Below are 10,754 nucleotides of genomic sequence, written 5' to 3' on the forward strand. Positions count from 1 at the left end.
TTTACAAAATATACAAATGGGTTCAGAAACATATAATTATAACTAAATACCATATTTAATGATGTAAAAAACAAATGTTCATTTCTTAAATGATGATAAAATTATTAATTTTGATCTAAAGAGTATCAATAGTTTCAACACTATTATTTTGACATTGTAAGTATTCTAGTATATATCAGGTATATTTATAGACCCTTATGGATATTATATTTAGCATAGGCTTGCTACGTAAATTTATAAGTGTAAGAGAGGAACATCTGGTTTCTAAATCATGTGACTTATTTTAAATAAACAATCAAATAATTTACATTTCAGACATGTGTCAAAGGATTTAACCGTGAGTTATTTACAGTTAAGACTGTCATAAACCTTACTTAAGACACTGAAGAAAATCTTAAATTGTCTAGCTAGCTTGATATTTCCAACCTACATACCTAGGAACTTCATTGTGTCCCAGATCCTAAAGCAAATCCCTTTTCTAATCCTAGGAGATGTAATTGCTTCTGCTTCAGATGACTGACACTTGAATACCTGACTTCTTTCATAATTTCCCTTTTTATGTTGAGTTCTGTATAAAAAATTATTTTTTTAAAAAAACAGCATTTTGTAGAAATGTTTTCAGAGACTTTAATTAATATTTACTATTCCCACAAGCCTTTGTGACTAAACATATTTATGTTTTCAAAATATGAAATTCTCTACTATCTCTGTATATAATATCTACTATGAATGTGTATCCTATGATATCTTCAGGAAATAATCTGATAGTGCATGTTGATTACATGTGCAGTCAGTATTTTATCAATTCAAATTGTATTATAAGATCATTGTCCCTGATAATTTAAGCTATATGTAATAGAATATGTGTGTCTTTTCAATACAATTATTTATGTTTCCTACTGATTCATCCATTCTACAAATAAAAATTAATTCCTTGCTATATGCCAGGAGCTGTGGCATATTTCATATTTCCCATATTTCATTGTGGGAAATGCTTAGAAAAGGTAGAATTATCCTTTTTTAAATATTTTTGATTAGTGTATACATAAACATAAAAAGAAAGTTACATAAACGAAAGTTTGTACATCTGCAAGAACATGGAGAATCTAAATTTGTAAAAGCTTCCTTGCAAAGAAATAACTCCTTTGTGCAAGAAATATAAAAAAAGACATATAAAAAAATTCATAAGAAAATAATTGGGAATATAGAAGAAACAATGAAAGACAGTAAATCTTCTGAACAAAATAAGAACACATAAAAGAAAGAACAAGAATGTTTTCCAAGAATTTATTAATTAGTGTTGTCCTGTTCTGTCTGCAAGTAGTTTAGCCATATAATAGGTCAATAGAAGACAAGGCAAGAGAATGATGAACACTTGAAACTTAAAAAGTTGTAAGGTAGCAATAGTGATTGTAGTGGCATGTGGGAGATTACTAAGGGTTAGTTGTATATAGTCTTTTATACCTGAGGCACATAGGAGCGGGCATCTCAATATTTCACATGATGATGGAGATGGAAAATCCCAATCACTGATATAAGAAACACTAGAGAAAGCATAGTTTCAGTTTGGAGTGTATAAAGACCTTAAAATGGGATGTATTATAATTGTGATAACAATAGCCTTGTAAATGCATGTAATATTCTACTGTTTTTTAAAAACTTAGATGATTAAGTAGTAGAAAAGAGTTGAAGATCATTGTGTATAACTCAGTGAAGGAATTTAAACAAAACTTTAAAAGTCACTGGCAGACATGAATGTCAACAGAAACTTATATTCATGACATGGGATTGAGAAAAACGAATAGGTGATATTAAAATCCAATGTTACAAAATATTGATGATCTGCTAAGGAAAAAAATTAGTAGGAAGCTGGGATGGATATAGGATAAGTTAAAATGAGGAGGCAAGATACAAAATAAATGTTTACAACAGAGGAACAAGAAATAATGAGAAAAGTGTGAAAACGTTCTTGCTGAAAACCCTGATTATGAGGAACAGTAAGTGATGCTTTAATCAAAGAATGGTTAAGACTGCTTAAATTGTTCTGAGATATGAAAAGCTGAAAAAGAAAATTGGATCAACCTTATGTAACTCACCTTTTGAAAGCTGTTGTTTATGGAGAAAGAAATGATGTGGTCATTTGCAGAGGTAATATAGAGTTCTACAGGCCATGTTAGAAATTATATTGGTGGAATGTGTTACATTTCCCATTAAATGATGTCACCATATTTAAGCAAATTTTTGATGAATTTGCTTATATAAGACTAGAGGAAGGTATTCATTTGAATGACAATGATCAGAAAGCAGAGATAGTACTGGCAGATCAAATGCAGTTTATATTATGTGAGGTTGTGGCAGAGGAAGACAGGAAGAAAAAAAGTGGAGACAAGATTAGGAGCAGAAGAATTAAATGTAGTAGTGGTCACATATATGAAGACTGGGGTAAACTAGGACATTAGTAATTATCAAAACAGGGAGAAACACCGAGTTTGGTTGCTGATATGTTGTTTATGAATACCTGGTGCGGGAAAATTGTCTGTATTCTGTCAATCATGTATCTTAATAAAACTCTGATTGACCAGGCAGGAAGTATAGGCGGGTCAACCAGACAGGAAGTAGAGGCGGGGTGATGAGAACAGGACTATTCTGGGAAGCAGGAAGCTCCCTCTGCCATTCCTGCCCAGACCACGGTAGAGGCAACATGTGAGCTATCACACTGAGAAAGATACTGAGCCATGTGGCTAACATAGATAATGATAATGGGTTAATATAAGTTACAAAGACTAACAAGAAGCCTGACCTAATGGGCCAATCAGCTTTATAACTTATAGAGATCTCTGTGTGATTGATTTTCTCTGGGATTTGCCAGTTGTGGGGTACCGGGTGGGAACAGATACCCCAACAAGCCAGCCCACATGTTACAAATACCAGGGCTATATTACAGGAAGACTTATACCTTAAAGACTCACATAACTACACAAAGAATGCAGCAAGGTGATGCATTGCCTGAATAGTAATAGCTCAGAGCTAGCAGCAGTCAAGTAACACTCAAAAAATCATACTTCCTTAAAGGAATGAAATACTAAGAAGAGGTTCATGTGGTTTACATAGTGCAGTGTTAGAAAGTAAGCTAAAAGTGTGACAAGATTTAGGTGAAATAAGGTTTGGATGTAGATTCATGAAGATTGATGTTTCAGTACTTGGTTGATTATGAGCAAAAAACAATGGGAGGGAAATAATAAGAAATGAGTAATAGAAATCCGTAAAATCTGTTCTGCACTTTTTCTTGAGGGTTATACAAAACCGAAGCACATCTTAACAGTTTCTCCCCTCCCTAATATCCTTGGCTCTATGATCTCAGAGCGAGAATCATTTGAGACCTCCTATATTATCCCTTGATGGTGTAAAAATAGCACTGTGATGATTAGACTTTAGTTTTGTTTTTGCTTTCTTCTACCTTTTATCTTTAAACTAAACCAGAAAAAGGAAATGAATTACCATAGTAGTAATCTCTTACTCCCTCCTAAAATATTCTTTTCCCCTGTTTATATCATGATAGTGTGCATTTACATACATTTGCTTCCTCTTATAGCAATTGTAGGCTAGGCAAACAATTTAAAATGAAGCTATTTCATGAAGATATCTGAAGCTAAACTAAGATATCATGACTCTAGAAGCTAGAGAATGCACAACTGGCTTCATTGGTTCATCTTCACTAACATGCTTTCTTTGTGTTTTGAGAGCCATATCTCACCATATTCTGAGATGCATCACCTGAAGTGCTTGATGTTGCTATATACATTGCTCACAATGAGAGCACTAACAGTGGACTAGTAGATAAAGTAAGGGTAATAAATACACTTTAATACTATCAGCCTTCAACTTGTGTTCATTGCAGAAGACATAAAACAGTATCGTATGCATCTGAAAAATCTGTCTAAGGTTGTAATTTTAATTTACCAGCGAGTGCATCTACATTAATTAAAATGCACAAGTTTTTTTTTAAAATAAAGATTAAAATATGAAAGAGATCAAGCTATTTACAATCTAATTAGCTCAAAATTGGATGAGTAATACAAATGCATAATTAATCTAGTTTGATGATGACAAACTTGAAAGGGAGGTTATGAAATTAGTAATGGGAAAATAAAGTATTTCAAAATGGCAAAAAGTATCTTGTGATCAGTGGCAAAACAGGATGCATTTCATCTGGCATAATCTTAATTAGGAAAAAAAAAACACCACAAATCAAAAATAAGTGTAGCTTAATTTTGAAGTATTTCTGAGACAAATGTTTAAAACAATGAGAAAACACACGCCTTACTACATTGCCTTTAACACTAACATTTCAGCATTTTTTTCTTTTAAAAATTGTTTATAATTATGTATATATGTATGGAGGAATGTTAACTAGAGCGCAGGTGTTTGTGGTGTGCAGAAATCACTGGGTGCCTGAAACCAGAGTTACAGCTGTAGCTGAGCCTCTATCTAATCTAGAGATAGAAAAATCTGCTCTTGTGTAAGAATACTACACACTTTTAGCTGCTGACCTATTTTAGCCCCCTGTTTTCTTCTTTCATTTAACAACAATTATGTAGCACCATTTTAGAGTCATTACAAAATGTCAGAGGGGCAGAGCCAACCTACTAGAGAAGTCTTACCTCTCCCAAGGCTGGGCAACCACAGAGTAAGCTGACTAAACTGTCTAAGCAGGTTAAACAGGCAGAATCTTTCCCTCCTCCCATTTTTTATTTGCTCTAGTGCTTGAATTAAAGACACGTGACTCCTTAGGACTGGGATTAAAGGCGCAGGCCACCACCATCTAGATTTGTTTCTGTATGGATTTTGTGTAATCCATCTGCCTCTGTCTCACAAATCCCGGGGTTAAAGGTGTGTGCCACCACTGCCTAGCCTCTAGTGACTTAGCTTTGCCCTTCTGATATTCAGGCAACCACTATTCGTTAAAACATCAATAAAATATCACTATATTTACATTTATAGTGACAAATTTATCAGAAAATTTGTTCACAGAATATATCAGTAACAACTTAAAAGCTAATATAAATATATCAAAAACCAATTTTAAATGTATTTACCCAAACATGATGGATAAATGACAAACAAACATTTTGAAAAGTTCTTATCATTAGTAATCATTAGAGAAATGTGAATAAATCATAAACATAACTTCTTACCCATTGAGATGATGAGATAAAGAGAAATGTAGAAATGAAAACCAAGAAATTTGTCCTGGTAACTATAGGGGAAGCTGGAATATGAGTGCACCACTGTTGAAAGTTTAAATATATCAATGTTAATATGCCTCAAGAACAAACAAATAAATAAACATAGATTTACAAAGAATAATTGTAAGCACACAAACAGAAACCCATTAACACACACACACACACACACACACACACACACACACAAAAGGCACACATACTAAAGCAGAGCTTTTAAGAGATAGCTATAGGGCATTCAACAGGCCAAATGTTTGTTAAAGAATAAATGGGTGAACAAATTGTTTCATGTATAGATTGGAATATTTTTCAGTAAAAGTGAGGAAGGAAGTGAAATACTGATACACACTTGCAATAGAATAAGTATTCTAAAATTCACTAGAGTGAGTGAAAAACACAAATTAACGACACAACTCTTAAATTTTATACAAAATTATCAGAAGAAGTGCACTGAGAAACATACTACTATAAATGTTAGGTAGATCTGTGTTGCCTGGAGTTATTATTGTTGGGCACTGATACAGGCCCTGCAAGGCCTAGAATGGTCTCAGTCCTTTAAGTAGTCCATTGCTAGAGCATGGCAGTTACTTGTCTTGTGTCTGTGATCAGAGTTTATTTGGCTTGGAATCTGACAGCATAGCCCATCCCTAAGGGCAAGGACTGCAGCAGAGCTTTGAGGAAAGATCAGGTTGTTCCCACATACATTTAAGAAGCAGAAGGAGATGAATTCTAATGTTAACTTACTATCTCCTTTTATTTTGTCCAGAAATCAAGCCCATGGAGTGACATTTAGGGAAGGTCTTCACATTTTAATTAATCTGTTTAAGATAATGTTTCTCGGGTATACCCAGGGATATGTACTCCAGATGATTCTAGATCCTATTAAGGTGAAAGTACTAACCATTACACTGAACTCCTGAATTGGACTGTTAAGGTAGAAGCATTGTGAATGTGTCAAAGATCGCAGGACTGTTAAATGTAAAAGTTTAAATTTTGTATTTTGGTGCTCGCTTCAGCAACATATATACTAAAATTGAAACGATACAGAGAAGATTAGCATGGCCCCTGCGCAAGGATGATGCGCAAATTCATGAAGCATTCCATATTTTTAAGTGCAACCCAGCAGGAGGCAGTTCCGGTGTTTCAATAGCCTGTCTGAGGACAAGTGGGCCCTGTGTCAGATCAGTGACATTTCTGGCCAGCACGGGGGCACTGAGCCGCTGGCGGACATACATCGGAAGGGTGAGTTTGCTCCTGGCATACAGCAGAAGCCGGGAAAGGAGGAATTCAGACTTTCCCCAACCCCCTTGACTCCCTGGTCACCCTGCAGTGGTGGCTCCACCCTGCTAAGCTCTCCCACCTCCCATCCCAGCTTTCATCCAGGTACACCTTCCTCCATCCCTCCATTCCCCCTGGGGCCATAAAATTTCCCCAGCTCAGCAGCCTTGCCAGCTGGGCCTGGGTGATAAGCACAACCAGGCAGAAGGCAGTTCCTGTGTTTCAATAGCCTGCCTGAGTAAAGGCAGGACTTCTGTCAGTGAAGTCCCTGCCCAACAAGGGAACCTGACCCAATATCAGAAGATCCAATAGAGAGCATTTGAAGGAAGAGATGGGCAGACACCAAGGCAAGAACTCCTCCAACAATCTGAAAAACAACATGAAAACACCAGATCCCAACGACCCTACAATAGAAGGACTTGAACACCCTAATCCAAAAGAAGTGGAAAAAAGTGCCATTATGAAAGCAATAGAGTCCCTTAAACAGGATAGGAATAACTCCCTTTAAGAATTGGATGAGAAGTATAACAAAAAGTTTGAAGAAATGTGTAAAGAAATGGATGAGAAGTATAACAAAAAGTTGGAAGAAATGAGTAAATCCGTGAATGATACCCTAGGAAACCAAGAAAAAACAATTAAACAGGTAATGGAAACAGTTCAAGAATTGAAAACTGAAATGAAAGCATTGAAGAAAACACAAACCGAGAACCAGCTGGATATGGAAAATCTAGGTAAATGAACAGAGACTACAAAATCAAGCATAACCAATAGAATACAAGAGATGGAAAAATGAATCTCAGAATCTGAAGACACCAAAGAGAAAATAAACGCTCTGATCAAAGAAAATAGCAAATCGAACAAATTCTCATCACAAAACATTCAAGAAATGTGGTAAGCAATAAAAAAACCAAATCTAAGAATAATAGGGATTGAAGAAGAAGAATTGCAGATCAAAGGCCCAGAAAATATATTCAAAAAAATTATAGAAGAAAACATTCCCAACCTAGAGAATGATATTCCTATGAAGGTTCAAGTAGCATACAGAGCATTGAATAGACTTGATCAAAAAATATCCCCTTGCCATATAATAATCAAAACACAAAACATACAGATTAAAGAAAGAATATTAAGAGCTGCAAAGGAAAAAGGTCAAGTAACTTATAAAGGTAAACCAATCAGACTTACACCGGACAACTCTATGGAATCCATGAAAGCCAGAAGGTACTGGATAGAGGTACTGCAGAAACTAAGAGACCATGGATGCAAACCCAGACTACTATACCCAGCCAAGATATCATTCACTATCAATGGAGAAAACAAAATATTCAAGGATAAAAGCAAATTTAAACAATTCATAGCCACAAATCCAGCCTTACAGAAAGTAATAGAAGGAAAATCGCAACCCAAAGAACTCAACATTGCTAACACTGCCTACAATAACTCAGACATCTAGCGACCCTTCACAACCACAACTCAAAGAAGGGAAACACACAAACTCAACTACACACGCACACACAAAAATAAAAAGATAAAAGAAATAATAACCGGAATCAACAAACAATGGTCATTAATGTCACTTAATATTAATGGACTCAACTCACCTATAAAAAGGCACAGACTAAGAGATTGGATATGAAAACAGGATCCAACATTCTGCTGTTTACAAGAAACACACTTCAACCACAAAGACAGACATCTACTCAGAGTAAAGGGTTGGGAAAAGGTTTTCCAAGCAAACGGAACTAAGATACAAGCAGGTGTGGCCATTCTAATTTCCAACAAAATTGACTTCAAACTAAAATCAATCAGAAGAGATGGTGATGGACATTTTATATTCAAAACAGGAACAATTCATCAGGAGGAAGTCTCAATCCTGAATATCTATGCCCCTAATATAAAAGTACCCACTTATGTAAAAGAAAAACTTCTAGAACTCAAGGCAGTCATCAAACCACACACACTAATAGTAGGAGACTTCAACACAACTCTCTCACCAATGGACAGGTCAATCAGACAGAAACCCAACAGAGACATAAGAGAATTAATAGAGGTAATGAATCAAATGGACTTAACAGATATCTATGAAACATTCCACCCAAAGAGAAAAGAATATACCTTCTTCCTTGCAGCTCATGGAACCTTCTCAAAAATTGACCACATACTCAGTAACAAAGCAAACTTCCACAGATACAAAAAAATATTAGTAACCACCTGTGTCTTGTCGGATAACCATGGAATAAAGTTAGAACTCAATAACAATTCTAACACCAGAAAGCCTACAAACTCATGGAAGATGAACAGTCAACTACTGAATCACCCCTGAGTCAAGAAGAAATAAAGAAAAAATTGAAGTATTCCTTGAATTTAACGACAATAAAGACACAGCATACTCAAACCTATCGGATACAATGAAAGCAGTGCTCAGAGGAAAGTTCATAGCACTAAGTGCCCAATTAAAGAAAATGGAGAAAGCACACATTGGAGACTTAACAGCACACCTGAAAGCTCTAGAAAAAAAAAGAGGCAAACTCACCCAGAAGGAGTAGAAGACTGGAAATAATCAAACTGAGAGCTGAAATCAACAAAATAGAAACAGAAAACAATCCAAAGAATCAACAAAACAAAAAGTTGGTTCTTGGAGAAAATCAACAAGATTGGCAAACCTCTAGCCAAACTAATCAAACGGCAGAGACAGAACACTCAAATAAATAAGATTAGAAATGAAAATGGGGACATAACAACAGACACAGAGGAAATTCAGAGAATCATTAGATCTTACTACGAAAGTTTCTATGCCACAAAGTTGGAAAATGTAAAAGAAAAGGGACTGGTTTTTAGATAAGTACTATTTACCAAAATTAAATCAAGACCAGGTGAACAATCTAAATAGACCGGTTAGTCGCGAAGAACTAGAAGCTGTTATCAAAAATCTCCCTACCAAAAAAGGCCAGGACCAGATGGTTTCAATGTAGAATTCTACCAAAACTCTCAAGAAGTGCTAATACCTATACTCCTTAATGTATTTCACAATATAGAAACAGAAGAGTCATTGCCAAATTCTTTTTATGAAGCAACAGTTACCCTGATACCAAAACCCCATTAAGACACAACCGAAAAAGAGAATTACACTCATGAACATCGAGGCAAAAATTCTCAACAAAATCCTGGCAAACCAAATCCAAGAACACATTAGAAAAATTATCCATTATGATCAAGTAGGTTTCATCCCTGAGATACAGGGCTGGTTCAACATACGCAAATCTGTTAATGTAATCCATCATATAAATAAACTGAAAGAAAAAAAAAACATATGATCATTTCATTAGATGCTGATAAAGCATTTGACAAAATTCAACATCCCTTGATGAAAAAGGTGTTGGAGAGATTGGGGATACAAGAATCATACCTAAATATAATAAAATCTATTTAAAGCAAGCCGGCAGCTAACATCAAACTGAATGGAGAGAAACTCAAAGCTATTACATTGAAATCAGGAACAGGACAAGGCTGTCCACTCTCCCCATACCTCTTCAATATAGTGCTTGAAGTTCTAGGAATAGCAATAAGGGGAACATAAGGGCATCAAGGGGATTCAAATTGGAAAGGAAGAAATAAAACACTCATTATTTGCAGCTGATATGATAGTGTACATAAGCGACCCAAAAAACTCTACCAAAGAACTCCTACAGTTGATAAACACCTTTAGTAATGTGGCAGGATACAAGATCAACTCCAAAAAATCAGTTGCCCTCTTATACACAAAGAATAAAGAAGCAGGGAGGGAAATCAGAGAAACTTCACCTTTCACTATAGCTACAAATAGCATAAAATATCTTGGAATAACTCTAACCAAGGAAGTGAAAGACCTATTTGACAAGAACATTAAGTCTTTGAAGAAACAAATTGAAGAGGATACCAGAAAATAGAAAGATCTCCCCTGCTCTTGGATTGGGAGGATCAACATAGTAAAAATGGCAATTCTACCAAGAGCAATCTATAGATTCAATGCAATCCCCATCAAAATCCCATCAAATTTCTTCACAGACCTTGAGAGAACAATAATCAAGTTTACATGGAAAAACAAAAAAACCCAGGATAGCCAAGACAATCTAATACAATAAAGGAACTTCTGGAGGCATAACCATCCCTGACTTCAAACTCTATTACAGAGCTACAGTATTGAAAACAGCTTGGTATTGGCATAAGAACAGAGAAGTCGAGCTATGGAATCAA

The 10,754-nt window shown here is 35.4% G+C and overlaps 1 non-coding gene across 1 annotated transcript; it reads left to right on the forward strand.

Annotated features, from left to right (window-relative positions):
- Positions 1 to 6,246: 6,246 nt before the first annotated feature.
- On the forward strand, positions 6,247 to 6,353 carry LOC125394234 (U6 spliceosomal RNA). The gene has a single exon (XR_007230139.2). It is a non-coding gene; the product is annotated as a U6 spliceosomal RNA (small nuclear RNA).
- Positions 6,354 to 10,754: the final 4,401 nt, after the last annotated feature.

The sequence above is a fragment of the Myodes glareolus genome, chromosome 20 (genome assembly GCF_982192425.1).
Source record: "Myodes glareolus chromosome 20, mMyoGla1.1, whole genome shotgun sequence".
In the NCBI taxonomy this organism is placed as follows: Eukaryota; Metazoa; Chordata; class Mammalia; order Rodentia; family Cricetidae; genus Myodes; species Myodes glareolus.